Source organism: Ostrea edulis, chromosome 6, assembly GCF_947568905.1.
Source record: "Ostrea edulis chromosome 6, xbOstEdul1.1, whole genome shotgun sequence".
NCBI lineage: Eukaryota > Metazoa > Mollusca > Bivalvia > Ostreida > Ostreidae > Ostrea > Ostrea edulis.
In genome coordinates, this window is record NC_079169.1 from 19047439 (window position 1) to 19061042 (window position 13604).

Below are 13604 nucleotides of genomic sequence, written 5' to 3' on the forward strand. Positions count from 1 at the left end.
AATGTTATTTGAAAAACGGAAATTTGTCCCTTACTCGCGACCGGAAGTGAATTTTGAAATAGTATTAAAAGGGTATCCCAGAGATGGATAATGTCAATAATATCTGTAAACATCGTATTAAAAAGTAGATAGATAAGCGAGATATATGAGAACAAAGAAAGACCATTTTTTCGAAGGGTTCCTCTAAAAACCGGAAGTTGTAGGTTAAACTTCCGGTAAGTCTAACATTTTCTGAAACTCCGAAAGAGACCCAATGAACCTATTGCAAGTTTTGTTTCAAAAGCATAACTCTGAAATTTGACGTTTCTTTTGTTCACTTCCGGTGACGGCCGGAAGTGACGGATAGCAATGATAAACCTTTATTACAGAGCTACAGGTCACTATCTATCATTCCTGAAAGTATAAAGACTCAATCGTTAATCGTTTAGGAGAAAACGCCCGAACAAAATGTTATTTGAAAAACGAAAATTCGACTGTAACTTGCGACCGGAAGAGAATTTTGAAATAGTATTAAAGAGTTCTACAGAGATGGATAATGTCAATAATATCTTGAAACATCGTATTAAAATGTTGATAAGTAAGCAGATATACGAGGACAAAAAAAAAGACCAATTTTTTAAAGTTTTTCTCTTAATACCGGAAGTTGCTGATTAAACTTCCTTAAAGTCTAACATTTTCTGAAACGCCGAAAGAGACCCAATTAATCTGTGAAAGTTTTGTTTCAAAAGCATTAGTTTGAAATTTGACGTTTCTTTTGTTCACTTCCGGTGACGGCCGGAAGTGACGGATGGCAATGAAAATACCCTATTGCACAGCTACAAGTCATAATCTATCATCCCTGAAAGGTTGAAGACTCAATCGTTAACCGTTTATTAGTAAACGCCCGGACAAAATATCATTTGAAAAACAGAAATTCGGCCGTAACTTGTGACCGGAAGTGAATTTTGAAATAGTGTTACAGGGTTCTCTTAAGATGGATAATGTCAATAATATCTGTAAATATCGTATGAAAAGTTTGATAAATAAACGAGATATACGAGGACAAAGAAAGACCATTTTTTCGAAGTTTTTCTCTAAAAACCGGAAGTTGTTGGTTAAACTTCCGGTAAGTCTAACATTTTCTGAAACGCCGAAAGATATCTAATTAATCTATGCAAGTTTTGTTTCAAAAGCATTAGTTTGAAATTTGACGTTTCTTTTGTTCACTTCCGGTGACGGCCGGAAGTGACGGATGACAATGATAATACCCTATTGCACATCTACAAGTCACCATCGATCATCCCTGAAAGTTTGAAGACCCAATTTTTAACCGTTTATGAGAAAACGCCCGGACAAAATGTCATTTGAAAAATGGAAATTTGGCCGTAACTTGCGACCGGAAGTGATTTTGGCAAAACTAAAAAAAGCTGTTCTAGAAAATCCTATTTTACATTTTCCCTGAAAGTTTCATGAAAATCTATCGAGCCGTTTTTGAGAAATCGCGTGCACAAAATCGGTAAGAAAAAGAACAATAATAATAACGAGCTATAACTGTGTTGGGATGCCAACACAAATGTCTCCGAACACCTCCCCATGTCATAAATGGTTTTTGATGCCAGATATGCATTCAGGATTCTCAAGAAACCCTAAAAACTGAATTTGGTTGAAATCCGACGGGTTTGATTTTTGGCCGCCATTTTCTTCAATGGCGGCTATTTTGAAACATTTGAAAATTGATTGGAAGGAAATACTGATGCTAGAAATGAATTGTGGACCCAACATTTACCCCAGAACCCAAATGTTGTAGAGATTTTAACACTTTCAAATATTTCGGTATATGGCGGCCATTTTGAAAATGGCGGCTCAAAAAAAAATTTTGATTATGAAAATGGACTTGGGGTCACTAAATTACCCTAGAAATAGAATTTGGTTGAAATCCGACAACCTTGAGTTTTTGACGTTTTTTGGCCGCCATCTTGAAATGGCGGCCATTTTGAAAATTTGAAAAGTTGAATGCACCCCTCCTAGTGACCCCCTATCAGCTCACAAAGTTTGAAGTGGATCTGTCAAACCACTTTCATACAATCGAGCGGACAAATTTCTCGGAAAGAAGAGGAATAATAATAAGAAGAAGAAAATAAGAATAACGAGCTATAACTGTGTTGGGATGCCAACACAAATGTCTCCGAACACCTCCCCATGTCAGAAATGGTTCTTGATGCCAGATATGCACTCAGGATCCTCAAAGAACTCTAGAAACTGAATTTGGTTGAAATCCGACGGACTTGATTTTTGGCCGCCATTTTCTTCAATGGCGGCCATTTTGAAACATTTGAAAATTGATTGGAAGGAAATACTGATGCTAGAAATGAATTGTGGACCCTCAATTGACCCCAGAACCCAAATTTTGTAGAGATTTTAACACTTTCAAATATTTCGGTATATGGCGGCCATTTTGAAAATGGCGGCTCAAAAAAAAATTTTGATGGTGGAAATGGACTCGGGGTCACTAAATTACCCTAGAAATAGAATTTGGTTGAAATCCGACAACCTAGAGTTTTTGACGTTTTTTGGCCGCCATCTTGAAACGGCGGCCATTTTGAAAATTTGAAAAGTTGAATGCACCCCTCCTAGTGACCACCTATCAGCTCACAAAGTTTGAAGTGGATCTGTCAAAGCACTTTCACAAAATCGGTCGGACAAATTTCTCACTAAAGAAGAGGAATAATAAGAAGAAAATAATAATAAGAACTAGATGTGATCTCGTTGCGAGCAATGAGTGGGTCTTCCATCCAAATTTAGATGTGATGAGATAAGAATTTGACTGAGATTTTCGTTCATAAATAATGATACAAATATATTGTCTAGACGTACAATTTAGCTTCGGTAATGTTTTACAAATATTGATCATTTAAGTGTTACAAATTAAAGACTCTCTGCCCCTCTCGGCCACTAATTAAAGGGGTCAGCCTTAAAGTTAATAATGTTATTTACTGCGATACAAATTCGACTGATCAGGCGAGTCATGTCGCCCGGAGGCCTATTTTTTTAATGTCATTCTAGATATATCTAGCAGAACTGAACAAATTTTGTTCTACATGTCTTATCAAAATTTTCTTTTGAAAAAAATTATTGATTGCGACATTTATCAGACTGTTAAGGCGAGTCATAAGGCCCGTGGGCCTTTTTATTGATATCGTTTGAAAGATCTTGCAAAACTGAACAACTTTTGTTCTACATGTCTTATCAAAAGATTCTCGAGAAAAAAGTTAGTAATTGTGACACTAATCAAACTGTTCAGGCGAGCCATGAGGCCCGTTCGCCTTTTTCATGATGTTGTTCGAAAGATCTTGCAAAACTGAACAACTTTTGTTCTAGATGTCTTATTAAAAGTTTCTTGACAAAAATGTTATAGATTGCAACAATAACCCAACTGTTCAGGTGAGCCATGAGACCCGCAGGCCTATTTCTTAACATCGTTAGTTAACACTTCCGAAACTGAACAACTTTTGTTCTACATGTCTTATCAAAAGATTCTCGAGAAAAAAGTTAGTAATTGTGACACTAATCAAACTGTTCAGGCGAGCCATGAGGCCCGTTCGCCTTTTTCATGATGTTGTTCGAACGATCTTGCAAAACTGAACAACTTTTGTTCTATATGTCTTATTAAAAGTTTCTTGACAAAAATGTTATAGATTGCAACAATAACCCAACTGTTCAGGTGAGCCATGAGACCCGCATGCCTATTTCTTAAGATCGTTAGTTAACGCTTCCGAAACTGAACAACTTTTGTTCTACATGTCTTGTCAAAAGTTTCTCGAGAAAAAAGTTATTAATGTTATTAATTGTGATACAAATTCGACTGTTCAGGCAAGCCATGACGCCCGCAGGCCTATTTTTTGATATCATTAGATAGATCTTGCAAAACTGAACAACTTTTATTCTACATGTCTTATCAAAAGTTTCGTGAGAAAAAAGTTAATCATTGTAACAAAACTTCAATGGTTCAGGCGAGCCATGAGGCCCACGGGCCCATTTCTTGATATGGCACGAAAGATCTCAATAAACTGTACAACTTTTGTTATATATGTCTAAACAAAATATTTACGAGTAAAAAGTTATGATTTAAAACGTGGAAAAAAATTGGGCACTTTTCTAAACTCCATTTTCGACCCTACCGAGCTTCCATACTAGGCACTTCCGGAAATTTTGAAAACCCAGGTGCACAACTACAACATGTCGTCTAACATCACTGAAAATTTCAGCACTCTAGCTTATGTCGTTTTTGAGTTTTTGTCTGGACAAAATGGTCATCTGAAAATCGATAAAAGGAGGATAACTTCTAACCGGAAGTGATTTTTTAAAAATTGAAACTGCGGTACAAACTTCAAATGGCAACGCATCAACCCTGAAAATTTGAAGCAAATCGATCCAGCCATCTCCGAGAAATCTTCTGCACAAAATCGGTAAGGAGAAAAAAAAAGAATAATAATAATAACTAGATGCGATCTCGTTGCGAGCAACGAGTGGGTCTTCCGTCCAATTTTATATGTGATGAGATAAGAATTTGACTGAGATTTTCGTTCATAAATAATGATACAAATATATTGTCTAAACGTACAATTTAGCTTCAGTAATGTTTTACAAATATTAATCATTTAAGTGTTATAAATTAAAGACTCTCTGCCCCTCTCGGCCACTAATTAAAGAGATCAGCCTTTTTTCGAGAAAAAAGTTAATAATGTTATTTACTGCGATACAAATTCGACTGATCAGGCGAGTCATGTCGGCCGGAGGCCTATTTTTTTTTTTTTAAATATATATATCATTCTAGATATATCTCGCAAAACTGAACAAATTTTGCTCTACATCTCCTATCAAAATTTTCTTGAGAAAAAAGTTATTGATTGCGACATTTATCTGATTGTTAAGGCGAGTCATAAGGCCCGTGGGCCTTTTTCTTGATGTCTCATTAAAAGAGTCTTGACTAAAATGTTATAGATTGCAACAATAACCCAAATGTTCAGGTGAGCCATGAGATCCGCAGGCCTATTTATTAACATCATTAGTTAACCCTTGCGAAACTGAACAACTTTTGTTCTACATGTCTTGTCAAAAGTTTGTCGAGAAAAAAGTTATTAATGTTATTAATTGTGATACAAATTCCACTGTTCAGGCGAGCCATGACGCACGGAGGACTTTTTTATATCATTAGATAGAACTTGTAAAACTGAACAACTTTTATTCTACATGTTTTATCAAAGTTTCGTGAGGAAAAAGTTAATCATTGTAACAGAAATTCAATGGTTCAGGCGAGCCATGAGGTCCATTGGCCCATTTCTGGATACGACACGAAAGACCTCAATAAACTGTACAACTTTTGTTATATATCTCTAAACAAAATATTTACGAGTATAAAGTTATGCGACATTTATCAGACTGTTAAGGCGAGTCATAAGGCCCGTGGGCCTTTTTCTTGATATCGTTTGAAAGATCTTGCAAAACTGAACAACTTTTGTCCCACATGTCTTATCAAAAGATTCTCGAGAAAAAAGTTAGTAATTGTGACACTGATGAAACTGTTCAGGCGAGCCATGAGGCCCGTTAGCCTTTTTCATGATGTTGTTCGAAAGATCTTGCAAAACTGAACAACTTTTGTTCAAGATGTCTTCTTAAAAGTTTCTTGACAAAAATGTTATAGATTGCAACAATAACCCATTGAACTGTTCAGGTGAGCCATGAGACCCGAAGGCCTATTTCTTAACATTGTTAGTTAACGTTTGCGAAACTGAACAACTTTTGTTCTACATGTCTTATCAAAAGTTTCTCTAGAAAAAAGTTATTGATTGTGACACTAATCAAACTCTTCAGGCGAGCTATGAGGCCCGTTCGCCTTTTTCATAATGTTGTTCGAAAGATCTTGCAAATCTGAACAACTTTTGTTATAGATGTCTTATTAAAAGTTTCTTGACAAAAATGTGATAGATTGCAACAATAACCCAACTGTTCAGGTGAGCCATGAGACCCGCAGGCCTATTTCTTAACATAGTTAGTTAACGCTTGCGAAACTGAACAACTTTTGTTCTACATGTCTTGTCAAAAGTTTCTCGAGGAAAAAGTTATTAATGTTATTAATTACGATACAAATTCCACTGTTCAGGCGAGTCATGACGCCCGGAGGCCTATTTTTAGATATCATTAGATAGAACTTGCAAAACTGAACAACCTTTATTCTACATGTTTTATCAAAAGTTTCGTCAGAAAAAAGTTAATCATTGTAACAGAAATTCAATTGTTCAGGCGAGCCATCAGGCCCATGGGCCCATTTCTTGATATGGCACGAAAGATCTCAATAATCTGTACAAGTTTTGTTATATATGTCTAAACAAAATATTTACGAGTAAAAAGTTATGATTCAAAACGTGGAAAAAAATTGGACACTTTTTAAAACTCCATTTTCGACCCCTACCGAGCTTCCATACTAGGCACTTCCGGAAATTTTGAAAACCCAGGTGCACAACTACAACATGTCGTCTAACATCACTGAAAATTTCAGCATTCTAGCTTTTATCGTTTTTGAGTTTTTGGCTGGACAAAATGGTCATCTGAAAATCGATAAAAGGGGGATAACTTCCAACCGGAAGTGGTTTTTCAAAAATTGAAATGGCGGTACAAACTTCAAATGGCAACGCATCAATCCTGAAAATTTGAAGCAAATCGATCCAGCCATCTCCGAGAAATCTTCTGCACAAAAATCGGTAAGGAGAAAAAAAAAGAATAATAATAATAACTAGATGCGATCTCGTTGCGAGCAACGAGTGGGTCTTCCATCCAATTTTAGATGTGATGAGATAAGAATTTGACTGGGATTTTCGTTCATAAATAATGATACAAATATATTGTCTAGACGTACAATTTAGCTTCGGTAATGTTTTACAAATATTGATCATTTAAGTGCTATAAATTAAAGAATCTCTGCGGTTCTCGGCCACTAGTTAAAGGGGTCAGCCTTTTTTTTCGACAAAAAAGTTAATAATGTTATTTACTGCGATACAAATTCGACTGATCAGGCGAGTCATGTCGCCCGGAGGCCTATTTTTTAAAAATATTATTCTAGATATATCTCGCAAAACTGAACAAATTTTGTTCTACATGTGTTATTAAAATTTTCTTGAGAAAAAAGTTATTTATTGCGACATTTATCAGGCTGTTAAGGCGAGTCATAAGGCCCGTGGGCCTCTTTTTTGATATCATTTGAAAAATCTTGCAAACCTGAACAACTTTTGTTCTACATGTCTTATCAAAAGTTTTTCGAGAAAAAAGTTATTGATTGTGACACTAATCAAACTGTTCAGGCGAGCCATGAGGCCTGTTCGCCTTTTTCATGATGTTGTTCGAAAGATCTTGCAAAACTGAACAACTTTTGTTCTAGATGTCTTATTAAAAGTTTCTTGACAAAAATGTTATAGCTTGCAACAATAACCCAACTGTTCAGGTGAGCCATGAGACTCGCAGGCCTATTTCATAACATCGTTAGGTTAACACTTGCGAAACTGAACAACTTTTGTTCTACATGTCTTATAAAAAGTTTCTCCAGAAAAAAGTTATCGATTGTGACACTAAGCAAACTCTTCAGGCGAGCCATGAGGCCCGTTGGCCTTTTTTATAATGTTGTTCGAAAGATCTTGCAAATCTGAACAACTTTTGTTCTAGATGTCTTATTAAAAGTTTCTTGACAAAAATGTTATATATTGCAACAATAACCCAACTGTTCAGATGAGCCATGAGACCTGCAGGCCTATTTCTTAACATCGTTAGTTAACGCTTGCGAAACTGAACAACTTTTGTTCTACATGTCTTGTCAAAAGTTTCTCGAGAAAAAAGTTATTAATGCTATGAATTGTGTTACAAATTCGACTGTTCAGGCGAGCTATGATGCCCGGAGGCCTTTTTGTAGATATCATTAGATAGATCTTGCAAAATTGAACAACTTTTATTCTACATGTCTTATCAAAAGTTTCGTGAGAAAAAAGTTAATCATTGTAACAGAAATTCAATGGTTCAGGCGAGCCATGAGGCCCATGGGCCCATTTCTTGATATGGCACGAAAGATCTCAATAAACTGTACAACTTTTGTTATATATGTCTAAACAAAATATTTACGAGTAAAATGTTATGATTTAAAACGTGGAAAAAACTTGTACACTTTTTAAAACTCCATTTTCGACCCCTACCGAGCTTCCATACTAGGCACTTCCGGAAATTTTGAAAACCCAGGTGCACAACTACAACATGTCGTCTAACATCACTGAAAATTTCAGCACTCTAACTTTTATCGTTTTTGAGTTTTTGTCTGGACAAAATGGTCATCTGAAAATCGATAAAAGGGGTTTAACTCCCAACCGGAAGTGATTTTCGAAAAATTGAAACGGCGGTACAAACTTCAAATGGCAACGCATCAACCCTAAAAATTTGAAGTAAATCGATCCAGCCATCTCCGAGAAATCTTCTGCACAAAAATCGGTAAGGAGAAAAAAAAAGAATAATAATAATAACTAGATGCGATCTCGTTGCGAGCAACGAGTGGGTCTTCCGTCCAAATTTAGATGTGATTAGATAAGAATTTGACTGACATTTTCGTTCATAAATAATGATACAAATATATTGTCTAGACGTACAATTTAGCTTTGGTAATGTTTTACAAATATTGATCATTTAAATGTTATAAATTAAAGACTCTCTCTACCTCTCGGCAACTAATTAAAGGGGTCAGCTTTTTTTCGAGAAAAAAGTTAATAATCTTATTTACTGCGATACAGATTCGACTGATCAGGTGAGTCATGCCGCCCGGAGGCCTATTTTTTTTTTTATATATATCATTCTAGACATATCTCGCAAAACTGAACAAATTTTTTTCTACATGTCCTATGGAAATTTTCTTGAGAAAAAAGTTATTGATTGCGACATTTATCAGACTGTTAAGGCGAGTCATAAGGCCCATGGGCCTTTTTCTTGATATCGTTTGAAAGATCTTGCAAACCTGAACAACTTTTGGTCTACATGTTTTATCAAAAGTTTCTCCAGAAAAAAGCTATTGATTGTGACACTAATCAAACTCTTCAGGCGAGCCATAAGGCCTGTTCGCCTTTTTCATGATGTTGTTTGAAACATCTTGCAAAACTGAACAACTTTTGCTCTAGATGTCTCATTAAAAGTTTCTTGACTAAAATGTTATAGATTACAACAATAACCCAACTGTTCAGGTGAGCCATGAGACCCGCAGGCCTTATTCTTAACATCGTTAGTAACGCTTGCGAATCTGAACAACTTTTGTTCTACATGTCTTATCAAAAGTTTCTCGAGAAAAAAGTTATTAATGTTATTAATTGTGATAGAAATTCGACTGTTCATGCGAGCCATGACGCCTGCAGGCCTATTTTTTTATATCATTAAATAGATCTTGCAAAACTGAACAACTTTTATTCTACATGTTTTATCATAGTTTCGTGAGGAAAAAGTTAATCATTGTAACAGAAACTCAATGGTTCAGGCGATCCATGAGGCCCATGGGCCCATTTCTTGATACGGCACGAAAGATCTCAATAAACTGTACAACTTTTGTTATATATGTCTAAACAAAATATTTACGAGTATAACGTTATGCGACATTTATCACTGTTAAGGCGAGTCATAAGGCCCGTGGGCCTTTTTCTTGGTATCGTTTGAAAGATCTTGCAAAACTGAACAACTTTTGTTCTGCATGTCTTATCAAAAGATTCTCGAGAAAAAAGTTAGTAATTGTGACACTGATGAAACTGTTCAGGCGAGCCATGAGGCCCGTTAGCCTTTTTCATGATGTTGTTCGAAAGATCTTGCAAAACTGAACAACTTTTGTTCAAGATGTCTTCTTAAAAGTTTCTTGACAAAAATGTTATAGATTGCAACAATAACCCATTGAACTGTTCAGGTGAGCCATGAGACCCGCAGGCCTATTTATTAACATCGTTAGTTAACCCTTGCGAAACTGAACAACTTTTGTTCAACATGTCTTGTCAAAAGTTTCTCGAGAAAAAAGTTATTAATGTTATTAATTGTGATACAAATTCGACTGTTCATGCGAGCCATGACGCCCTGAGGCCTATTTTTTGATATCATTAGATAGATCTTGCAAACCTGAACAACTTTTATTCTACATGTCTTATCAAAAGTTTCTTGAGAAAAAAGTTAATCATTGTAACAGAAACTCAATGGTTCAGGCGAGCCATGAGGCTTATGGGCCCATTTCTTGATATGACACGAAAGATCTCAATAAACTGTACAACTTTTGTTATATATGTCTAAGCAAAATATTTACGAGTAAAAAGTTATGATTTAAAACGTGGAGAAAAATGAGACACTTTTTTAAACTCCATTTTCGACCCCTACCGAGCTTCCATACTAGGCACTTCCGGAAATTTTGAAAACCCAGGTGCACAACTACAACATGTCGTCTAACATCACTGAAAATTTCAGCACTCTAGCTTTTATCGTTTTTGAGTTTTTGTCTGGACAAAATGGTCATCTGAAAATCGCTAAAAGGGGGATAACTTCCAACCGGAAGTGATTTTTCAAAAATTGAAACGGCGGTACAAACTTCAAATGGCAACGCATAAATCCTGAAAATTTGAAGCAAATTGATCCATCCATCTCCGAGAAATCTTCTGCACAAAAATCGGTAAGGAGAAAAAAAAAGAATAATAATAATAATAATAAGAAAAGTGAAAAATCAACAATAGAATAATAGAAGGGTCTTCCGCTGAAGACGGAAGACCCTAATAATAAGAAAAGTGAAAAATCAACAATAGAATAATAGAAGGGTCTTCCGCTGAAGACGGAAGACCCTAATAATAAAAAGAAAAGTGAAAAATCAACAATAGAATAATAGAAGGGTCTTCCGCTGAAGACGGAAGACCCTAATAATAAGAAACGGAGCAAAAACAATATGTCTCCGACACTTTGTGTTCGGAGACATAATAAGAAACGGAGCAAAAACAATATGTCTCCGACACTTTGTGTTCGGAGACATAATAATAGAGGAAAAGAAACATAAGAATCACTATAAGGTCTTCCGTTGAGACGGAAGACCTTAATAATAAGAAACAGAGTAAAAACAATATGTTCCCAAACTTTGTTTGGGGAACATAATTAACTTTTAAGTATTTACAACAAGTGTTGACAGGGACTGTTGAGATTAATTAGTGGCTTCACAAGGCACCTTTCCCCTTTTCTAGACAGTGTATTCCCTGTATAAGTAGACAAAATGGCATCAGTTTATAATCTTTGAAGCCATACATAGGATGAAGGAAAAAATATGTTGTTTTTTTTTTTTTTTAGCAAATGTTAACTATTCATCGGTGCTTTATTTTTCCTACGTATGGTCAAAGTCACTCTTTATAAATATTGTGACTTTTTTTCCTTGGTATAGGCAAAAACAATCAAAAATTTTGAACAAAAGAAATTGTGACTTTTTTTGCTAGGTGTGGTCATAGACACTCTTTATACATATTGTGACTATTTTTCCTGTGACTTACTTTCCTGTGACTTTTTTTCCTACCCAGATTGTGACTTTTTTTCCCCTGTGATTTTAATCCCGTTTACCCATAAGACAGGGATTATAAAAAATGATCTTTGTTTTCTTTTGGTAACAATTTTCTCTAGCAAATTGCACCCCCTCCCCAAATTTAAATTTGAATCCTGATACAAAATACGAATAGTAAAAAGCAGTTAACTTGCAGCACATATGTAATCATATTGTAAAAAAAAAAAAAGGTTTTTTTTACCTGAAGTATTTGTCGCTTTCTATATGCACCATACCCAGATGGTTTTTTTCTCTCAGTATTTGATGAAGTTGAACATTCACCTTGGGTAGGCCACTCAGCATCGGGTACAGCATCATCTTTTAACTGAGCACGAGCATTATGATAACCTAATTCAGCTAACCGGGGTGGATAACGAGAATACTGATCTGGCGTAGTGTTTCTCACATATTTTACTGTATTTGGTTAATGTAAGGTCTCTTGTATGACAGTAATGTACCCATGCTTTTTGAAGACCTGCATCTTTGGGGAAGTGAAAAAATGACACATTTTTGTCCACTTTTGAAGAGGTTGAACAATTATAAACATCACAATACGGCATCCTTACAAACTATATGAATAACTCTTTAGATACAAAGAAATATGAGTGTGCATGTTCTTTGTTTATGACAGCATTTAACCCATTACTGGTAATTAGGGAAACTGTTTGTCTTTGATCAGTGATAAGAAAGATTTATAGTATCTCTTCTGTAGAAGCATATAGCATCTCTGTGCTGTAGCTCATCTCTGACGTCACCCCAACTGTTTCCAATCTCTGGGGTTTAGAATATGCATATTGAGGTCAGGCTGCTTATCAGTACAGCCTTACAGCTTTAGCTGTGAAACGCATGTGTGTTTAACAGATTCAGTGTGAGAATCTGACTTAAGGATTATAAAGACAATGATTACAGATAAATAATTTTTTGTGTCATGTGTCCTTTAACAGTACACAAGGTGTGTAGGGGGAGGGGTGAAGTTCAGATATGAACAGTACACAAGGTGTGTAGGGAGAGGGGTGAAGTTCAGATACAGTACACAAGGTGTGTAGGGGGAGGGGTGAAGTTCAGATATTAACAGTACACAAGGTGTGTAAGGGGAGGAGTGAAGTTCAGATACAGTACACAAGGTGTGTAGGGGGAGGGGTGAAGTTCAGATATCAACAGTACACAAGGTGTGTAGGGAGAGGGATGAAGTTAAGATATTAACAGTACATAAAGTGTGTAGGGGGAGGAGTGAAGTTCAGATATTAACAGTATACACAAGGTGTGTAGGGAGAGGGGTGAAGTTCAGATATTAACAGTACACAAGGTGTGTATGGGGAGGGGTGAAGTTCAGATACAGTACACAAGGTGTGTAGGGGGAGGGATGAAGTTCAGATATCAACAGTACACAAGGTGTGTAGGGGGAGGGGTGAAGTTCAGATACAGTACACAAGATGTGTAGGGAGAGGGGTGAAGTTCAGATACAGTACACAAGGTGTGTAGGGGGAGGGGTGAAGTTCAGATACAGTACACAAGGTGTGTAGGGGGAGGGGTGAAGTTCAGATATTAACAGTACACAAGGTGTGTATGGGGAGGGGTGAAGTTCAGATACAGTACACAAGGTGTGTAGGGAGAGGGATGAAGTTCAGATATTAACAGTACACAAGGTGTGTAGGGAGAGGAGTGAAGTTCAGATATTAACAGTGCACAAGGTGTGTAGGGAGAGAGGTGAAGTTCAGATACAGTACACAGGGTGTATGGGGGGAGGGGTGAAGTTCAGATATTAACAGTACACAAGGTGTGTAGGGGGAGGGGTGAAGTTCAGATATTAACAGTACACAAGGTGTTTAGGGGGAGGGGTGAAGTTCAGATATTAACAATACACAAGGTGTGTAGGGGAAGGGGTGAAGTTCAGATATTAACAGTACACAAGGTGTGTAGGGGGAGGGGTGAAGTTCAGATATTAACAGTACACAAGGTGTGTAGGGGGAGGGGTGAAGTTCAGATACAGTACACAAGGTGTATAGGG

The 13604-nt window shown here is 36.4% G+C and overlaps 1 protein-coding gene and 1 long non-coding RNA gene across 3 annotated transcripts in view; one reads left to right on the forward strand and one right to left on the reverse strand.

The window, feature by feature from the left end:
* The window catches only part of LOC125683658 (tyrosine-protein kinase JAK2-like), a 161427-nt gene that overhangs the window by 66821 nt on the left and 81002 nt on the right, over window positions 1-13604 (forward strand). The gene's annotated exons all lie outside the window — the stretch shown is intronic.
* Window positions 1845-11078, reverse strand: LOC130047181 (uncharacterized). The gene is made up of 2 exons (XR_008796232.1): window positions 10989-11078; window positions 1845-10931 (listed from the first exon to the last, which is right to left on the reverse strand). It is a non-coding gene; the product is annotated as an uncharacterized LOC130047181 (long non-coding RNA).